Source organism: Rhinolophus hipposideros (assembly GCF_964194185.1).
Source record: "Rhinolophus hipposideros genome assembly, chromosome: 11".
NCBI classification, from domain to species: Eukaryota; Metazoa; Chordata; class Mammalia; order Chiroptera; family Rhinolophidae; genus Rhinolophus; species Rhinolophus hipposideros.
In genome coordinates, this window is record NC_138057.1 from 21404524 (window position 1) to 21426973 (window position 22450).

Here is a 22450-nt window from a genome sequence, read left to right on the forward strand (position 1 = left end):
TACAATTAACAGAGAAATCCATTTATTCATTGCCGGAGAGGAATCCCAAGTGTGTTTATCATGCCTATTGATAATATTGAAGATTTAGTATCTTTTTAAATAGAAAAAATATTAGATTGACATTTATGTAGGCAAAATATAATTAAGATGGAAACCAATTGACCAATTATGCTAGTGACATTAATAATATTATTAAAATAACCAACGCTTTAGCTTCAAATACATGACACACAAATGTCCACATTAGTCTCATAGGCACTAGCTCTCAACCTATAGTTTTGTAGAAAAAAATAGTTACTGTAGAAAAATATAGTTACTAGACTGAGAGTAAGAAGTCACATCCTCCACCTCACCCCAAACCAGATAAAATTAGAAAACATATATAGTAAATGGCCATTTTCAACAAAAAGCCTTTTTGTTTATATTTAGTCTTATCTTTTACATCTTCATTTGGGTGTTTCCTTTTAATATAATATTATTTAAAAAGAAGAGAGGCCTAACAGTCTGTGCAAATGGAGAGTGTTAAAATAAGCTTCAAATAAATGACTCGGGAGGACTTCCCGCCAGATGATCTATAATGCAGGCTCGTCCCCTCCATCCCACACGGGAGCAGAGACAGACTCCTGCTGAATCATAAATACATTGCCTGATAACATCACCAAATCCTTCACAATCTCGAGAGTGAAAAATGAGGCTTTAAAACAACATTATGAGTAATACAAGAAACACTGAAGTAAAGCAACTAGTATCTTGGAAGAGGAAAACGCAATGACTGAATTCCCAGTATTACAGCATGTTGTTACAACAAAAATATTTGAATTTCCACAGTGCTCTAATGCTACGGGATAAAAGGATCTGTTCCAAGCAGTGACCGATATAGAAAAATCGTGTCTTAGAAGTTACGGGAGAACATGTGCTTTAACCTAGTCTATACATATTTTATCATCAGTGTCAGTGAATATTTGTTGAGTTCTCAGAGAGCATTTAGCTATGCCTGCAAACACCTGCAGCAAAGTACACAGAGAAGATCCAGTCCTTTCCCCTAGGATATTTCATCTAAAATGAGCAAGATACACAGCTCATTCGCTTTCTATGGGCAGATATCACTTTTATTTTTTTCTCCAGCACAGGATGCTTAGCATCCACCCTCCAAATGAGGATTAAATTGATGGGATTTAAGTGTCTGCAGAAATGGAGAAGCAAGCAAGCTTGATGACTATGTACAAAAATGTCGCTCCAACTATAGGGAATTTCAGGAATCAGGAATTGTGGAAGAACTAGATGCAGCTAGGAATCATGAAATCAAGTGCCAGGGATGCAGGCCAGAGCATAACTATAAAAAAATAAAAATAAAAATAAAAAAAGGCTTCTTCTCTTTCTGCCTGAAGAACGAGGCCCTCTCAGTTTGTTTTTTGTTTCCATAGACCTAGAAGTTCAAAGAAACATTTTTCTACTTTATGAAAATCTATTGGCAATCTGATGATATGGTAGCCAACCCTTGTCCTCAGTGCAGGGAGTACATAGAGCAGAGTGGCAGGGGCAGGTCCAGGTTTCACAGAGTCTAAAACTTATACAATTGTGAAGGCCTCTTTATGAAAAAAAAAATACAACATTACAGATACAATGTTAGGCCCGAGGGCCTTGGAGCAGTAGGGCCCTGACGCTTGAGCCTTTTATCTTTACAATAAGTGCACCTTTGCTCGGTGTCTCAAGGAGGAAGCCTCTCCTCAACTCCAGGTAACAGGTACCCTTAGAGAGACTACCCAGAGTGGACAGATCTTCTGATATTTTAAGAACAGCCAGAAATTGGGATGTTTATGGGACCTGTCCTCCATTTTTATGAGGTTGGTGCAATAGTAATTGCGCTTTTCGCAGTTAATTTTAACCTTTTAAACCACAATACCTTTTGAACCAAACTAAGAAATATTGACAAGAAATTCAAATGGAAAAAGTTAAAACAAACCCTTTGTTAAGACTCAACCTTCGGTCATCACTTTGGCACCTCTGGCAAATTGAGTTTCGCAGTAATTGAGGTCGAAGAACGACTGTTGTCCAAATCACTCAGTGTGCCTCTCAGCTGTACACCCTGGTGGAGGCTGAGGTAACTGAAGCCGTGATCCACATGTGAAATGCCTTGAGCTTAAAGAATGATTTGGAGTGAGGAGCTTGAGAAGAGGGTACATGCATAAAGAAAACATTAGAACAGGGTGGCAGAAGCAGATGACAGATTGAATGTCGGAGGAGAAAGAAAAACTACTTCCAGACCCCTTTCTTTGGAAATAGATTGAATTATGACCCCTCGCACCGTGATTTGACAGCTGCGCTGCATGGGAGACTTTCAGGCGGCATTTCTGAAAATGTGGTCCGCAGACCACCTGATTCTGGAATACCTGGTGTACATGTCAGAACGCAGAGAGCTGCTGGGCTCAACCCCAGAAGTCGTGTGTGAGTCTCTGTGAGCGGGGCCCAGAAATGTCACTTTAACAAGTACCAGGTGGTTCTTAGATGAAAAGGCATCTGAGAAACACTGGACAGCATCTATTTTTTCTTTCAATCTAGCCAAGAGCTGCTCATGGGAATGGATGCGTGTGGAAGCTTCCAGACTTCCAGTTACCAGAATTGGTACTTCTGGAAGGCATTAGTAAGTTGGTCTCCAACCACTTACTGCCTTTTTCGTGGCCCACACACTTTTATTTCTAAACCTGTATGGCTGTTCAAGCTGCCAAAAAAATTGAGGCCTTGACACTTTAAGAACACCCTGTAAGTGAAACAAGCCAAGTCCCTGAAGATTTAACTTCTGACTTCCTCCTTGACATCCTTGCTGACACAACACAACCTCAGCTGTATTTTGTTGACACTTAGCAGATGAAGTGTCCTGAAAACCCAAGGTCTGCTTTATATGAATTACAAAATGCTTACTGAGGACAATGGCAATACTGGAGCCTGCTTATTAACACATTCTTGATTAGATTAACTTTGTTTCCAAGTCTTGTGCAGAAGAAAAATCCAAGGTATTTCTGTGCTACAGGAAGAATGTGTGTCCGTGTGGCACACACCCCATGGGAACCCCCCTTCTCCAAACTATCTCAACTACCCTGCCCTATGTGCCTGAACCTACAGCCCTTTGGTCTTTTCTTTCCTAATTTGCATGACTAGTTTGACGTAATTTGGGTGTTTACTTTCTTTTCTCCTCAGAATTTTAACTCATGAAGAGTACAGGCCATGTGTTATTTAATAAGAAGTCAGTTATCAACCAACTGGGAGAAAAAGTAAGATATGATTAATACCGTGAACAAAGAGAAGATATCGTGAGACACTAGGGAACTGAAAAACCAAGTTACAACCTGACAAAGGCAGACACTGGAGGATGGGGGCCGAGACAGTCTGGCTCATTAGGGCTCTTATATAATCTGAGCCTGAGACAAGATACAGCCCACATGCAAAGGAAACCTTCATAGCACATCCCCTTTTTTGGTCCCAGTCCTGGTTCCCCAGAGATTGCCAGTCTGCAGGGAACCAACATGGGAATCTCCTGTCCCTGGGTACCGTCCAGTTTCTTTATTTGGGTTATGGGTTGAATTGTGCCCCTCCCCCATTCACATATTGAATCCCTAGCCCCAGTACCTTAGAATGTCACTGTGCTTAGAGATAGAATTTTGTAAGAGGTAATTAAGTTAAAATGAGACCATTGGGATGGGCCCCAATCCAATATGACTGGTGTCCTTATAAGAGGAAATTTGAACACAGAAAGAGACACTAGGTGCACAGACAGACAACCAAATGAAGAGGCAGCAAGAGTGTGGAGCAGCAAAGGAGAGAGGCTTCAGAGGAAACCAACCCTACAGACACCTCGGTCTTGGCCCTCCAGAATCCAGAACTCTGAGAAATTAAGTTTCTGTTGCTCAAGCCCCCCAACCTATGGCATTTGGTCATGACAGCCCTAGCAAACTGTCCACAATGTCTCCCGGTCCTTTATTTAATTGTAGGTCTAAGTTTGTGATCTCATAGTGCATCAGTCACAGGGGGGGCAGAGTAGGCAACTGTTCCACGCAGCACCTGGGAAAGCCTGAGATTGACTGCTGATTGACTGCAGTATTGCGTGGCCTCCCAGAGCCTGGGAGGGAACTAGGAATGACTAGTGAACAGTTGATATAGTTTTTCTCAAACCTAGCGGCACATGAGAATCACCTGGAGGACTTTAAATACTACCCATGCTGCTTCTACTCACCCCCCACACCAACTAAATAAATTGAATCAGAATATCTGAGGGTGACGCCTGGTATCTGTATTGTGTCAATTCTACAGATTACTATAATATGCACCAGGTCTGAGAAGCATGGCTTAACAGATAAATTCATTTTGTTTTTTATCTTTTGCTGAGATATCTACTGAGAATCTCTCTGATACTGAGAACCAGGGGAATTTCGCTGGCTACACAAGCCCATTGACTAGGTTATAGGACTTGAAGAACATACCATTCTAGACATTTAAAAATGGCAAAGCCAAGCGTGTATGCATGTGTTTATGTGTGTGTGTGTGTGTGTGTGTTGCCACACACACACACACTCACACACACGCACAAATACACAAATACAGGCATACCTCACAGATATTGCTGGTTCGGTTCCAGACAACTACAATAAAGCCAGGATCACAATAAAGTGAGTTGTAATTTTGTTGCTATTGGATGGTCTTGCCTTTTGTAAAGAATGCAACAGAAAATGAAGAACAAGAACACAAGGTATGCCTGTATTTATAATAATTATTCTGTGGTGATTCTTTCTGGCTTCTGAAGTACTTGCACCAACAGGGTCTCACCCCATCCTCGTGGATCCTTACTAGAGCGGTCTTATTATTGACGTTGTCCCCATTTTACAGATGAGGAAAGTACGCTTCTTTGAAGATCAATGGGATCCTCCTGTACGGTTGTAATGGGTTGGGCCCTACACAAGAGCTCCCAGGCAAAGGCACCGTGGGCTGAAACAGAGCCTATGCGCTGCCCCCTGACGAATGCTGAGTTTTTCTAATTCACACAACGGCGTTGTCTGTGCCACTAGCAGCCCCCTTAAAGTTGAAGGGTTGGATAAGAGAGCCTGAAATTTCTCCCCACCACCCATTACATCCTGAGGTGTAATGTCTACCACCAAGCTCCAGCACACGGAGGCGTGGTACTCAGCAGCGGAGGATGGCAGCTTGCACACTCGCTGGCTCACGGCTCTTCTGTGCTGCCCCTCCCCCCCATCCACAATCAGGGTCAATGGGGCCAGAGCAGCCCGGGCAGCGTGGTACCTGTGGGGAGTATGGGCCTGCGCGTTAGAGGCTGTGGGCTCGCTTCCACAGCCACTGCTGTCCCAGAGACTTTAAGCACCATGTTTAATTTCTCTGGGCTTCAATTTCCCTTGCTGCCCCACTTCTACTTGTAACATTCTGTATGTTTAAATCTTATTATTATTATTGGCTTCCAAAAACTATGTCCATTTAATCCCATCTCTTTATAGGAAGAAACAGTTCGGGAGTGACTGCCAATACTACTTTAAGGAGACATTCAGATCTGTAAGAGAAAGACTTCATCTCCTTTCTGCTAACATAAGAAATTCATCTAATTTCAGTAACCCCAGAGGTGAGCTATATAGAGTCTAAATAAAAGTTAAGCTCAAACTCAGTGACAGTGATATCTTTTTCTTTCTTTTCTTTCCACTTTTTTTTTTAATTGTGAAAGTAAGCCAACATAATTAAACCCCAGAGTATGGCAGTTATATTTTATGTTAGCTATGGAACATACAATTTAAAAATCTTAAAATTATTAAAATAGACTTTTCTTCTCCTCCCACTTTAACCACTTTGGGGTAATACCCTGTTCTGGAACAGTACAGCTCTCTCTTTCTCTATTCCTCATTCTGTGGAAAAGTCACAATGTTGTCTGTGTGACATAATTTTCTTCCACAGCCACCCACTATGGAAAAAAAAAACCCATTAGCATAAGATTGCTGAGCCATGGCTCCAGGGCCAAAAAATAGGGAAGGACTGAGGCTGGCCATCCCTGTATCTCCTAACAAGGATCGCATGCATATGGTGTGTGGGGGAGGGGGCACGGTACAGAGAAAAATGCTGTCTCATGACCACATTCTGGTGAAGAAGACTTTAAATGCAAGGATGTTCGACTGGGTATCTCACCTCTCGCCATGACAAGCTAGACAGCACAATGCTGTTGTGTCTCCTGGAAGGCTTTCTGATGGTGATTCGGTTACAAGTTGCAAATACGAGGTCGGACAATTAAGTTCGTGAACTTTTCCTAGAAAAAGTGCTACCTACCTGGTTGCTGAATATCACTACGGTCAATTTTAAAGTATCCCCCTTGGGAAGCTCTGCACTGACGCCAGCGCCTAGTCCACCCTTCAAAGCAATTTTGGAACTCTTTCTAGAATGGCCATCAGAGCTGTCATCGTATTACCTTTGATGTCCTGAATGTCAGCAAAATGTCTTCCTTTCAATATTGTCTTTATCTTCAGATAAAGAAACAAGTCAGTGGGGGCCAGATCAGGTGAGTAGGAGGGTGTTCCAATACAGTTATTTGTTTACTGGCTAAAAACTCCCTCACAGACTTTGCTGTGTGAGCTGGTGCATTGTCGTGATGCAGGAGCCATGAATCGTTGGTGAAAAGTTCAGGTCGTCTAACTTTTTCACGCAGCCTTTTCAGCACTTCCAAATAGTCAACTTGGTTAACTGTTTGCCCAGTTGGTACAAACTCAATGGATAATCCCTCTGATATCAAAAAAGGTTAGCAACATCATTGCAAGAAGTTCACAAACGTAATTGTCAGGCCTCGTACACAGAAGCACTGTACTTAAAAACACAAAAGTGTATTTCTTTTAACATATCTAAATCTTAAACCTCTTAGCACTTCACTTTAAGTGTCCATCTTTATTATGATGCTCATAACGCCACCAAGTTAAAAATGACTCTATGATGACACATCTGCTATGGAAAACATTCTGGCAATTCATCAGCAGGTTAAACATAGACTTATCATATGATACAACAATTCTACTCTTACTTATTCATCCAAGAAAAATTAAAGCATATGTCTACATAAAACTTGAACATGAATAGTCACAGTAGCATTATTCTTAAACACCCCCAAATGAAAATAACCCAAATACCTACCAACTGATATATGGATAAATAAAATGTGATATGTCCATACAATGGAATATTATTCAGCAATAAAAAGGAAGAAATTACTAATATATGCTACAACATGGATGAACCTTGAAAACATTATTCCAAGTAAAAGAAGCCAGTCACAAAAGACCACATGTCATTTGATTCCATTTATAGTCAATGTCCAAAATAGACAAAACTAAAGAGATAGAAAGTAGATTAGTGGTTTCCCAGGACTGGGGGTGGAGTGAGAGGGAGAGAGAAGGGGAGAGACTGCTAATGGGTAAGGAGAGTTTTGGGGGCGGGTAATTGAAATATTCTAAAACTGATTGTAATGACGATTGCAAAACTCTTTGAATATAGTATCAGCTGCTGAATTGTACATTTTAAATAGGTGAATTGAATGGTATATGAATTTTATCTTAAAATGTTATTTTAAAAGTGACTAAACAAAAGAAAACTTAATGGAAATGAAAAGTAATCTTCAATCCAACATAAGTGCATATATATACATATATATGTACATATATATATATATATATATATATATATATATATATATATATATATATATATGTATTTGGTGCTTGATTTGAACACACACTATCATTGTCTAATGTCTACTAATGTCCACTAGCTCTTTGGTTCAGAAAATATAAACTCTCAAATCTGCTGCTGGCAGCGCTTGGTTGGAAAACGTCAAAGTCACATAGACAGGGGCATCTAAACATCCAGCCCAATCGCTGCCTCAGAATGAGATCCTGTCTAAATCCTCCCAGGACTAGAAATGAGGCTTACTTGTCCCATCATCAATACTTTCTGAAAGAAGATCAGGTCTCAGAACCAGGAGTAGCTCTTTGCATAACCATGTGGGGTTGGAGGTTTACCTCATGCCTGAGTGTCACAGAAGTAGAATACAAGACTTTCAAATGACAGGATGTTGAGAATGAGCGGAAATAAAGAGACACATATAAATCTTGAGTTGCACACCCAGGGCTGGGGGAGAGTGATGTTGCTAGCAGAATAGGAAGTGCCCAATGTTCTGTGAAGAAGATGAGAGCCACCATACCTTGTGGGTGAGATAGATTTAGGGGTGCTCTGTGACACCCACGCAGTGACTTCCGGCAGTCAGACAGGCAAGAGGGAAGGCCGAGCTAAAGGCCAGAATTTGATTGTTGTACAATCATCTTTCGTTCGCTTTTCTATACATCCAGTCGCTCATCCACTGAGCCACTCATTGAATGGATATTTACTGCGTTCCTACTAAGCACCATATCATGCTAGTTCTGAGGGGACAGACACAGGGATGACACAGCTCTGCCCTCTGGATATGACACCCTCCTGATCCAAGACAATCATACCAGTCCTTGGACCCAGAGAGCTCCTTTGCACCTAGGAATAGTCATAGCTTCTTATTTTACATAAGACCTTAGAGATTTCAGAAGTGCTTACCTTGACAAACAGGCAAGAAAATTATCACCCCTCGGACAGGTGGAAAAATAAAGTCTTACGGAACTTATTCCTGGTGTCTCAGTGAGTGGCAAAGCTGGACTAGAATCCACATCTTCAGACTTCTTGTCGGATGCTCTTTCTATGGCCCCTTGAAAACCAATAATGAGAAAAATGAAGAACCCAGTGCCCTCAGCCCTACAGCCTTGTGCTACCAACAGGGGAGCTGCTGGGAAGCACAGGAAAAGTGCCAGCTCGTCCTGTCTGTGATGCCTGGACAAGGCTATCCTGGCAGCAGCAAAGGCAGCCAGGAAGCCTGGGTGTACGTGACAGCTCAGGTGTTCTGACTCAGCATACACCCCTAGAGATGTATGCGCTTGGAGCAGCTCCTTGGTCCTGTAATTCCCATGACTCTACAGGGGTAGCTGGACAGGAATCTACTATCAAATAACATACCACGGCTGTATGCAGATTGTTCATTGTCTTGTCCAACCCTTTACCTTCCTTCTCTTCAGTCAGTCCTGTTCTGGCCGACGGAATACAAATGGAAGTTGATTACGGGATTTCTAGAAAAGCTGTTGGATTCAGGGTGCAAGTGCTGCCTACCTTCCCCGTCCCCTTTTCATCCATGAATCTTGCAATGAGGGAAGGGCTGGGACAATCACAGACTGTCCCAACATCACTGCGCAGAGAGACCAATGCCGGCAGCCACGTGCCTTGACGCTGCCCTTTATTTTATGTGAGAAAGCAAACCCCTGCTGTTTTAAACCGCCACAGACCGATTTTGTTACTGTAAGAATGCATTCTTTATTAACATGACGGGTGGTGTTTGGAACCAGACTATTCAAATCCCGACCCGTTGGGAAGTAAATTACCTGACTTCCCTAGCCCTCAGTTTTCTCATCTGTAAAACGGGAATCACAAAATAGCTTCTTAGAGTTTCTGGAACGCTAAATAAGGTAATTATGAAAGTACCTAGCATACTGCCTGGCACATAGTGTTACCCACTTCCCTTAAGAATCCTGAATTTGTTATTGTGATAATTACATTACTACTCCTTTTTCTCTTAGGCACATTAACTTATTAAGAAACTGTCAATGATTTCTACAAAATAAATTAATGATTAAGATGTATTTTAGCTTGAAGATTCTTCCATATTTTAGAAAGTTTATTTTCCTATTGTGATATATAGTACAAGTATTTCTGATGGGTGTACCCTTTACCACAATGAATAGCTACTGAAGCAAGACAATATTGAATAATATTAAAGTAGCTAATAAGCATTCCTTAAACACATTTTCTTGTTTTAGATCTCCTACTAAATGTTTCAAATGTAAAAAGTTAATTAAAAAGATGTGATTCTTCTCTGGAGATGTTTGGTGTCTAGCAGAGGTATACAAAAATTTTTATAAAAAGTTTCTGTAACCAGGTTGTGGAATTAAAACAATAAGCAAAAACCTCAATATAAATTTCAAATAAGAGTTAAGTAATTCACTGTAAAACAGCATTTTTATTCCAATAATCTATAAAAATGCACATGATTTGTTATTGAAAATGAGTTTTCTTTCACTCACAGAAGGAAACTGCATTTTTTCATTTTAAGAGTATTACAGCATAATGGTTAAGAGCATAGCCTATGGTACCAGACTACCTGGATTCAAATTATACTTAACTAGTAGCTAATATGAGTGTACTTGGCTGAGTCAGTTAACATTTTTGTACCCCAGGGCCCTACCTATAAAATGGGGAGAATTTTAGTACTTTACCCCATTGGGTCATTATAAAGATTAAATGAGTTTTGAACAGTACCTGACACCAGTATTCACTAGATACAATCAACTAAACAATAGCTATATTCCAGGATAAATTTGTAGTTCATACTTATTTCCGAACAGTATTTTAGATTCTTGAAGATTTCTTTCTCTTCTGCACTCTGTTAAAGTTTGGCCAGTATATCTCCAAAGATTTGAGGCGTTGGTATTCCCCTATTTCCAGTTTATTTTGAGTGATCTTCCCTGCTCCAGGTCCCTAAAATCAAAAGAACAAAGCCAGCAGCATGTGGCTGAGTAATGAAAGTGGTGGTGGCATTTGAGAAAACCTGCAAAAAAAAAAAAAAAAAAAAAACCGCTGGGGCTCTGCAGTGCCATGAAAACCAGAACATGTATACCAGTGTCTGTCCTGCCAGAGCCAGCTCTGCACAGGCGCTCAGACAGGCCCGCCATCTTGTTCAAGCCCCAAGGAAGGTGAGCTCTGGGCTTGTATGACTCTCCATCTGTTCCCAAACCTGGGTCTCTTCATGTCTCCTCCCCATGGTGCCTTTGCTGCACCTGTCTCAAGGTGACCACAGCTCTAAAACAGGTGTGAAGCAGAAGCCCCACCCCCTCTGTCCTGTGCTCCAGACCCTCTAAACACCCTTTAGTCACATCTGTTACCATGGCCAGCGAAGCAGGGAGAACACACTCCTCAGGCCCAGTCTCACTCTTCTCACACTAGGATCGTCCTGCTTATGAACAAAGATACAGGCAATCAAAAACAGTTTTTGATGATTTTACCATGAAATGGGACAAAGTGGTAAACACCAATTTTTAAAAATAGTTTGTACAAATTTTGAGTCTAAGAAGTAAAAAAGAAAACCCTTTCATTTGTAAAGTCCCATCAATTGTCAAGATAACTGAATTCACAAACTGAGTCACATTTTCTGATTGACTTAAAGTCTCAGTGAACAATGCTTTGGACCACATATCTCTGTGTAATACGTCTTCAACAACAGAAACTATTGGGAAAATTCCTTTTCAAAGTGGAGGCATAGGAAGCCAACATTTAATTAACTTGATTTAATTACTAGGAGCTTAAAGGAAAAGTTGCATTTGCTGTGACTTACTGCCCCCCAGCGTCCACTGCCATTACTGACATGTGTATTTGATTTGGAAAAAACAGGCTTTCTTGCTGACTGTCCTTTTCGTTTTGATGAAGATGGTTTGGTTTGTTCGATGTTCAATGAATTCTCACTATCTTCCGAGGTTGAATTTAGTAATCAGAATAGTGAGCCTACAACTCAAAGGAACAAAAACACAGAACAAAATATGTCTGGTAGTGAGGACTGGGACATTCAAGAGACTGCTTTGAACATTAAGCCTTTGCAAGAGCATTCCAAAATTGATAATATTTGAAAAAGAGATGGTTTCCCAGCGGAAACTACTCAGGCAACTTTCTCTAACAAACAAAGAACTAACTGTCTCTCTCCCTGACTCCATGGCGCTTGGCTACTTCTTAGCATTTTCTGCCCTGAAGTTTGACAGAGACAGGTAATCTGTAGCCCATCAGTTGGTCGCCAGTAAGCGTCTCTGGGGAGAGATCTGGTAGGGATTGAGGGCAGGTTGCATTCACCATCAGCACCTAATTAAAATAAAAATAACAGATGGATCTAAATAAGATCTTAGATTTTATTTCCTTAGATTCCTGTGAATCCTACATGAACTTTTAGTCACCAGCTGCTGCGCAAAAACTCAGGTTAGGTTTAGAAGGATCTCACTTGTCTGCATGTCCCATCAGCCATGCTGATTCACCAAATACACCGAACAAGCCCACTACCTTCGGTACTCCTTGAAAAAGAGCCCACAAGGCTGTAGAATGAATATAAAATAAATCTACCTGTATGTATGGCCTAGTGAGAATTTGTAATCATTAGATGTATGGATATTATATTTGTTCTAAATTAAATTTTTTCCAAGCCCCTGTTCTGTTGGGCTGGTAGGGATTTCAATCAGGCTTATTATTGGGGTTTCCTAGGACCCCACCCCCATCCTAGCCCCAGAACTGTCTGAGGTTCTGAGGAATCTTATGCAGAACAGAACATTCAGGAACTATCTCCTGATCTTTGATCCACATTTGTGGTCACACACATGCTTGGGGAATAGATGAGGAAACTGATTCATAAAGTCATTAGATAATTTGCTCACTATTTCACAGCAAATCCTTAGGAGAATCGTTGCTAAATGTTGGGTCATCTGACTACTCACGGAAGCTGACATACTTTTTTAAAAATCAGTATATTTTTCTTTTTCGTTTTGGACTTGTAACTCATAATTCAGAGCATGTTTTGTGACACTACCCACCTCACCCTATCCTCCTTGCCTCAAAATAATAATAATTATGTCTGTCATTTATTGAGCTGTGCTAAGTGCTTTCCATTCATGATATGATTTGATCCTTACATCAATCCTGTGAGTGAAATTATCATCTACATTTTACAGATGAGGTTCAGAGAGGTTAAGTAACATACCCATGATCACACAGCCAGTGAGAAGCAGAGTTAGATCTAAAGTAGATTAGAGCTAAATTAGGTCTTGAGTTTGTCTAAAACCTATGTACTTAACTACTATGCTATATTGCTTTCCAGTAAAATTAGAAAGGAGGAAATTGTATATTTTTTAAAGACTAAATTGAATCAAAATATTGTTTTACTTTTTTGGGTGAATTTTAGACATTATGATGTTACAAAACCACTGTTTGGAGTTCTTATGTTAGTCTTTACTTTTTCGATGGCATAGTGGTATAGTAGATAAATTCATCCCCGAAAATTAAAGTGTAAAGTACTGTAGATGCATGAGAGTAAATTAGAATTAATATTCTAAGACTTCTTACAATTAAGGTATTACTATTAATAATTTGGCATTCTTATAGAGCAGTGCAGAGATGCATATCTCTGATCCCATCCTTGTACAACTGTCTACATGTACCTCTTTTTCTATTTATCTCCATTTTTAGAGGCTTCCAGAGTCTCAAGACTGGCTTTAATATCCTAAGAAAAAAACTAGAATAAAATCTCAGGCCCTTGAAGAAACAATAAAGAAAATGAAGATGGAAGGAACATAGGTACAATTGTTTAAAAACAATTGTTTTTAAACAAAAGGTACAATTGTTTAAAAACAATATAGGATGAGAAGAAGGCCATTTAGTAACTTCCCCTTCACAGAGAACTTTTGAGAAGCCCAAAATTTTAAAATGGAAATATATTTTATTCAAGCCTGCCATCTTGAGGTCAATTAGAGAAATACTTAGTCTTTCAGGGGAATATATACCATATAAAAAAAGCAAAGTTGTTTTGAATGAGATTTTTTTAACCTCAATAATAAATAAAGAACATGAATTACTATCAGATAACATGAATCCAAAGCTTTCCACTATCAGCATGTTTACAGTCATTATTGTTTGTTTGAACCATGGTCTTCCCAATGCCCCCCAGCCAAAGACCACCGGAAACACACGTGGAGTTGACAAGTTGGGTTATTACTGCATGTGGCGGTAAGGGAGAGCACACAGGACAAGGTATGCAGCATGTCAAAAGGATTTAAGGTTTAAGGAAACAGGCTTTGCTCTGGATTGGATGCCGACATTCGTAAACAAACCAGTATGAGGGAATTTTAATTAACTAAATCATAGTTTAGTCATATTTCCTTAGTTTTTACCCGTGTGTTTCAAGGATCCCATCCAGATACCACATTAAGTTTAGTTGTCATGTCTCCTCAGGCTATTCTTGGGCATGACATTTTCTCAGACCTTTCTAGTTTTGGATGACCTTGGTAGTTTTGAGGAATACTGGTCAAGTATTTTATAGGGTGCCAGTGGAATTTGTCTAATGTTTAACTAATGATCAAACTGGCATAATGACTAAACTACTGTCTGTGTCTATGAGTTTTTGTTTCTCATTTGTTTGTCGTGTTCTTTTTTTGTTTTCAGATTTATATACCACATATCAGTGAAATCATATGGTTCTCTGCTTAGTGGTTATCAGAGGGTAAGGGGGTAGGGGGTGGTAGATGAGGATAAAGGGGATCAAATATATGGTGATGGAAGGAGAACTGACTCTGGGTGGTGAACACACAATGGGATTTATTGATGATGTAATACAGAATTGTACACCTGAAATCTATGTGATTTTACTAACAATTGTCACCCCAATAAACTTTAATTAAAAAAACAACTGGCATAATGCGCTTGGGGAGGAAAGCCACAGAGTTACAGTGCAATTGGCATCATCACGTCACATCAAGGGTACATACTGGCTGCATGATTTATCACCCTTGACAATGATCTTGATCCCTTCCTGGTATTTGTCAGGCTTCTCCCCCTACAGAGTTACTATCCCCCCTCCCCACTTTCATACTGTCCTTTTCAAAAAGAAGTCACTATGCAAAACCCATACATAAGGATGGGGACTTATGCACCCCCTCCCTGACAGCAGAGTATCTACAAACAGTTTTCGAAATTCTCCTGCACAGATTTGTCTATTCTTCCCCCATTTATTTATTTATTCACTTACGTGTTTGTGTCAATATGGACTCATGGATATTTAGTTTATATTTTGGGTTATAATCCAACACTACTCTATTTATTTTGTTGATCAAATTGTTCCAGCTCTGGCCACTGGGAAGTCTTCCAGTTGGCTCCTGAGTCCCTTGAACAAACCACATCCACGTAGGGTTTTTGTTTGTTTGTCCTTGAGCCCTTCTTTACTTTCTGGCACTATAAGATATCCCAGGCTCCTCTTGCATATTTCCTGCCCCAGTTCTAGAATCATCCATTTCTCCAAAAAGTCCAGGTTCTTTTTCATTAGAATCCAAGATCTGGGTGCCAGGTGTGGTCATTGCTACTGAGATGCCATAGTTTCTATTTTCTCAGCTAACAGAGCAAGGAAATATATGTGTGTATACTAACCATGTACATACACTTATCTATATTTCTATATGTAACCATTGTATCGCTATTTAGCTAAAGATAGTTCACACTGATGCCTCAAACTCTGATTCATTACTGCATGAATCATTCTAACATCCTCTCTTGCTTACCTGTAAATTCCCACTCCAACAGTAAGAAACCTGGCTCCCACCATCTGCTATCCATTTACTTAATTCTTCAGTTCCAGTGTGCCGATGAAGCCGTATCAGAATTGTTAACATGTACCCCCCACGGAAAACAACTTTATCAACCAGAGCACAATAAGAACTTACATTTTAAGGATAAATTTAAGTCTTTGATAGCATAGACTGCTTGAAGCTTTTCTTTGTAAGTATAAACCATTACCAAACATAATTAAATCAGGGTTATCTAACCGGATTTGGAGTCTGGAGTCTCTAGAAAGCTGTGCAGAGTATGGAAAATTAGTAAGCAACCATGGGAGTTTTTCTTCTTCAGGCAATTGAAGGAGGGTGGCAGGATTTGGAGTGTCACAGCTAGGGACAGTGACATGTGAACAGGGCACATCATTTCATAAGCAGTTAGGTGACTAGTTGCAAAGTGGAAAGCATTGTTGTCGGTAGAAGAGTTTGTAAAGCGTGGGAATCACTAAATTTAGTGGGGACTCTAGAAATAAATTGAAGTTTTTACATGTTTTACCATTACCATTATGGCTCTTAGAGAAGGTACATATGACTTGGCTATTGGAGCTAATGAAAGACTAAAAGAAGCAACAGGTCTCTAATGATTCCCATAAGTCAGTATTCCTAGAGAATGCCCAGAATTCTGGAAACGTCTTTGGTACACAGTTATAGTATCAGTTCTGTTATTAAGCATGAGTATGTTTCTCTTAACCTGAAAGTATTCAATAATTTAAAAATATTTATGTTAAAGATATTTAACTTATGTATATTTCTTCAAAGAAGATAAACTTTCTTTATAATTTGTCAGTTTTTGCATGCTAAGTCTGATAAAGTCTCTGTAACAATTAATTTAAATTTGGAGAATTTTAGATACACCTAATTATTCTTATTGTACTTATCGATCTATGAGCACTTATTTCATATTATTTTGATGATTTTGAGGAGATATATACATATATATGTGTATATATATATATATATATATATATACCAGATAATGTATACACATGACTTGTATCCATCTTTTGTTATCAGTATATATGGAGCATTACAATTTTAATAGTTTTCCTGTGCATGCATTTTTTGGCACTCTCTGTATACATGCACATATATAATATGTATGTATAAAATTATTCAGACATTTGTATATTTTGTTAATCTATTGCCATTTTAAGAAGTATGGGTTAAATTATGTTTAGTAATAAGTGTTTCATATCTTTTAAATTTTTACTTAGGAATTGTTCAGACTCAATGAACTTAATCACTTCTCCATGATCTTGATGTTAGTGAAGAATCTGGAAATTAACTTAGCTAATATTTAATTTTTCTTTTGGAGCATTATAAACTTTATAAAATTAAAACTTTAAAGAAGATACTTATTATTATTATTATTATTATTATAGTTGGTTGAATAAAATTATATATACATGTAATTTTTAATTATAAACCAGCTATGGAAACACTGGTAGTTTATTTAACTGATAAAAGAAGTAGGAAATTTTGAATTATGAAAAATTTAATCCTGGTCTTGAACAAATTAAATATTTTGCTAACATTTATTTCTATATGGTAAACTAATTTTTTTGGCTCCTGATCAAAAATTACTTTTATTTTGCAATGAAAACCATTTCTTACTATTTCATAGCTATAAAAACAAAAGCTGTTATGTAAAGACACTTTCTAGTACTCATAAAAAGAAATATGACTTAATAACTATTTCTTTCTTTTAGAAAATATTTTGTTTGTCTGTATTAGATATTCCCACAATGCATGAAAAATAACTTTTTGATCAGTTTTTGAAAATTTTTGAAAAATTATTTTTTGATCAGTTAATTATTAAACTTTACCAGAAAGGATAAAAGAAAAAATAGAACAAACAGAAAATGACATATGGCTGTTTTTTTCAAAATGTGGGGCCTTTAGTGAGTTGAATTTTATCAACTCATACAAATAAAACACCATCAATAATTAATCTTTGAGGTACAGAATCAAAGAGAGTCACTCCTGACAACATCCTCACGGAGGTTTCTTTGCTTTTTGTTCAAAGGTACCTCTGAAAATGAACAATTTTGTTCATGTCAAAAGGTCCCCCAAAATGATCATTGCAATTCCAAGTTGTCCCTGGTGAAATTTTGCCAGTGATGAAATCAGCACCCAAATTCACATCAAGGTGAGAAAACACGATAAGGAAGCAGATATTAGCCTAGAAGAAGTGCCATTTTTGATTGAGAAGATTCTATGAGAACTGAGTGGTCTAGTCTATAAAGATGATACTTGTGCAACTTTGTGGATCTGGCCAAAGGCCAATCGTTGTGACTCAGGGTTGAACAAAGCCTGCTGGTGATGGGCAGATGAAACGAAACAAAGCCTTTCTCAAGAACACAAAGACCAAAGAAGGAGTCCTTATAAGGTTTTGACTTAATGATCAGAGACAAAGTTTGTCCAAAAAATGTAGGTCCTAGACCTTCTGAACTCCTCAGTCCCCAGGGTTGGTTCAAAGAGAGAACTATCAGACCTAAGTCCATCCTGTATTTACAGACTTCCTTGTGTAGATAAACAACACTCAAGACACCCCAGAAAAGTGGACAGACACTAAAAACATGCAGACAGGTCATAGGATCATGTGTTTCAACATTATTGTTCCTTGCAGCAAGGAACAATAAAAATCCATACAATTACACAAACACACACACACACCAGCCAAGGTTTTATTCTTACAAACATACCTAAAGCATACAGCTAAGGGTGTTTTGATAGAGCTACTGAATCATAATCAACAAATAATAGAGTTTTACAGTTTATAACAAATAGCTATGTCCTTAAGAGTCTTAATAGAAGCAGAGGATGGAAGTTTAATCTTATCCATTATGAAATAGTGTGATGGTTAATTTTACTTGTCAACTTGAGTGGGCCACTGTGTGCCTAGAGTTTTATTCACACAGTCCTGGGTGTGTCTGTGAGGACGTTTCTGGAGGAAATTAACATTGAATCAGCAGGCTGAGTAAAGGCTGAGTGAGAAGGAGCTCCGCCTGCCTGCCTCCCCAGAGTCAGAACTCTTGCCTCTGGACAAACTAAAACACCACATCCGTTCTCCTGGGTCTCCAGCCTGCTGACTGCAGATCTTGGGACCTCTCAGCCTCCATAATCATGAGCTAGTTACTTACAATAAATCTCTTTATCTGTTATAATAAGTCATATAAATCTTTATGTGTATGAGTATATGTTAACCATATAGATGTGGGTGTATAATACGTGTGTATACACATACATGTTATATATGAGGTATGATAAAAAAACATATGGTGAATGCTGCTGCCAAGTGCCATCCAATGGAAAGGTGATGTTAATTGTTTTTGTTTTTGTCTTTTTACCTTGATGGAATTGTGTGAGAAACAATATGGTGAACTCTGAATATTATAAGGGCTTATTAGAGCGTTTAAGAAATGATGTGCATAGAAAACAGCCTGAGAAATGGGCAGTTTCATCCCCCATCATGACAACACTCTGTGTCACACATCACTTCTGGTACGGCAATTTCTGTAAACAGAAAAAAAAAATCATGGTGTGTCTTCATCCACCTTATTCACTTGGTCTGGCACCGTGCAACTTCTGGCCCTTCCCCAAAGTCAAAATGACGATGAAAGATAAATATTTTGAATCAATTCAGGACATGGAGGCAGCCAGGACAGCGCAACTAAAGACATACTCATGAAAGAGGTCCGGATCTGCTTCAGAAAGGGGCAAGAACAATGGGATAAGTGTGTTCAAAGTGAGGGGGAGGATTTTAAGGAGGATTCATGGCAATGTGTCTTTTACTGTAATTTTTTTTTTTAAATTTAAACATTCACCGTATTTTATGATCACGCCTCATACACACATAGCCGATTGGGTGTGTTTCTTTGAAGAATACTGACTAATACAAATATTAAGTTGCTATTAACTGGTATGAGTCATATACAGAACGTCTATTTACAAATAACGACTTCTTGAACTTTTCCCATTTTAGGAAACATTTTACATACTTGAAAAAAGAGTAAAAGGATCTTTTCAGGAGGAAAATAAAAAAACTTATTAGTGAAAACTGTTCTTAATATTCGATGACCAAAGAAGTTTCTACAGATCCACAGAGGTCAACTCTGTAATGGAGGAATATGTTCAGTTGATGACTGTCCCTTAATGGAAGCTTCAATAATTGATTTTTTTAACTATCATAGGCCCAAGCTTCTTTAGAGATAAAAAAAAAAAAAAAAAAAAAAAAAAAGACAGCAGATATTCCATTTCCTGAGATGTAAGTGTAAAGGCCTGGAAGTCTCAGAAATAGCAAAAAAATAAAAAATAATAAAAAAAAAAGAGGATTGTATGAGGCCAAAAATTCAGACAGCACATTCTACTGTTAAACAAAAAAAAAGAAAGCAAACAATCCATAATCATCTCAAAATCATTTTTCAGTTATGAAAAATCATGGTAGAATTATATTCAAATTGATTTTCATGTACTAAGTCTGTTTAAAGAAATACAAATGTATAAATCTTTCAAAAGTCACCTAAAACCTCTCTTCACATTCTAAAAACAATTTTATTAAAGTTTTTTAGGTGAAGCCGTCTTTAGATATTGGAGTATCTACATTGGTTGTAAGGTGTTCTTGGGGTGATGGGATCTCTCTTTAAGAGATACTAGCATCTGCATTCCAGAGGTTTCTAACTCATCTATACATCCAAGGGTGCATTAGTACGTTTTACTCAATGATTTTGGAAACTGAGAAACGAAAATATGGGCAGCAATTTAGAAGGAAGTGCCTGTTGAAAAGAGATAAGACCTGGAAGATGGGACCAGAATTGAGCGGGACTTAGAGAAATGGATAGGAATCAAGAGGATTTTGTCAGCAGGTGCCATGCAGATGAAAAGAAAATCTAGGTGGACAGGAGCAAGTTAGATATGAGTTTGTACAGCAAGTCTTAGAATAAGAGTAATCAAAAATATATTTCATTCCATCTGTTTCTTCTCATGTATGTCATACTAAAGGCTAGATGGCCTCAATCTTCCTGTGCCTGAGGAGAAAGGCAGGCTCACTTTTAATTGTATGCCAGCCAAGCTTATCTTTCTGAGTCAGTCTTAATCTCTAAGGGCTCGGTAGTGTTGTATTGTAGTTTTAAAAACTGTATGTGGATAATTCTTCTCCCATAGCAGTCAAGGCCTCACATGATTCAAAGGCCGCAGGAGGTATGATGGGGTTTCATGTTTGGTTTGAAAACTCAAGGACAGGATGGCATAATGGTAAAAGTTTTTGAAGTCCAGAGGTTGAATATCCAGCTCGCCCATCTACTGGCTGTAGAATTGGGCAAGTTCGTATCTGAGCCTCATTTTCCTTACAGGGCTGTTCCAAGGATGAAACCAGTGAGCAACATGCCCAGTCCATAGCTCAACAAATGGTCAGTCAATTCCTATTTTTAACACATAATTTGCATGCATGGAGAGAAGCCAACTGACATTTAAGTGGCACCTATGACGTCACAGACAGTGTACTAGTCATTTTCACGTACTACCTCTTTCAATCCTTACAAAGTCCCCGGGAGATAGATATTCTTTTATGTCATAGGAGGCTGGCACTGATACTATATCACAGCAACATATAGTAGAAAATGCACTGGAGAGGGGAAGGGTGTCTAACTGTAAACAGGTGGTTGCTAATTCCTCTTTCAGCTAACAGGTCACCATTCTATGACCCAATATGAGGAAGATAATATCTGCAGAGTTATAGTCAGGTTTCTCAATATTGACGGGAACTTTAAAGGGATAAATAAAACCTCTGAGAAGCTATAGTTAGAATGAATCAACATTTGCAATTTTTTTAGAGCAACATTTAGGAGAAATTGTAATTATTTTTTTTTCAAAAGTTGTCTAATAGTCCAAACCCTGAAATACACTTTGTCCTGGAAGTTATGGCTTTGAATGTCAAAGACGGTCATAATTACAGGGCTATTTGGTGCTTGAAAGGAACAGTTTCTTCTTCTCTTTTACCTGCAAAGTTGGGAGTTGCCACGTGGTGATAGTAGAGTTACATGCCATCCAACAGGAAAAGGTGCTCCTGACTATAAAATAAGCCACAAAAATGCTGATTGGCTTTTGTTCAGGAATAGCTTTCTCTCTTTTTAAAAATGACTAAAAGCTAGGTTATTCATTAAACAAGTGTTATCCACCCAGGCATACTCAAGAGTAAATTAGGAAGAAGAAAAAAAAGAATTATGCAATTGAGCAAATCTCTTGCTAATCCTCATGCTAGAACCAGCTAAATTACATTTCTGTTCTGCTCTGTTACCGAACCTGGTCACAGGGTTGTTCTGCGGGCTCACTTACAGCTTAGAATGTTCTAGTGGCACCTTTGCAGGTTCTGTCCACCAGCACACCTTTCCCCACTGCTCTTCATGTCCCTGGTCCTGCCTCTCTCCTTTCTCCCTGCCTGCCCCCTGCCTCCTTCTCTAAGGCTTTTCTAAACCATAGGGACCTATTTTCTGTCTCTTGGGAACTCTCAAATCCCAAAGGACTGCAGCATCTTTCAGCAAAGCTTCCAGTGTTTCCTTTGGCATAACAATTATTTTATGCCCTCTCTAGCTAGATTATTTGTGGATAAACAGTTTGAAAGCTCATGGATTCATTTTATAAATTTGTATTGCAAGTCAGTTTTCAATTCTAATGCAAATAATAGTCCATGGAATTGTTCATGCTTCAGACCTGGATTATGTTTTAGAACCAGAAGAAGAGGGTAACTTGAATTAATTTCTTTAGTACATAGATCCCTCATAAGATTGCCATTGTCTGGCCATGACCACAAAGGCACGAAGGCCAGGGGGCTGCCCTGACCATTAAAATTAGGGCTTTTCATTGTTGCCAACATGCCTAAACTCTAATGGAAATAATTACAGAAAAAAATAAAAATACATCAGCTAACATTTTGTTCTTAACAA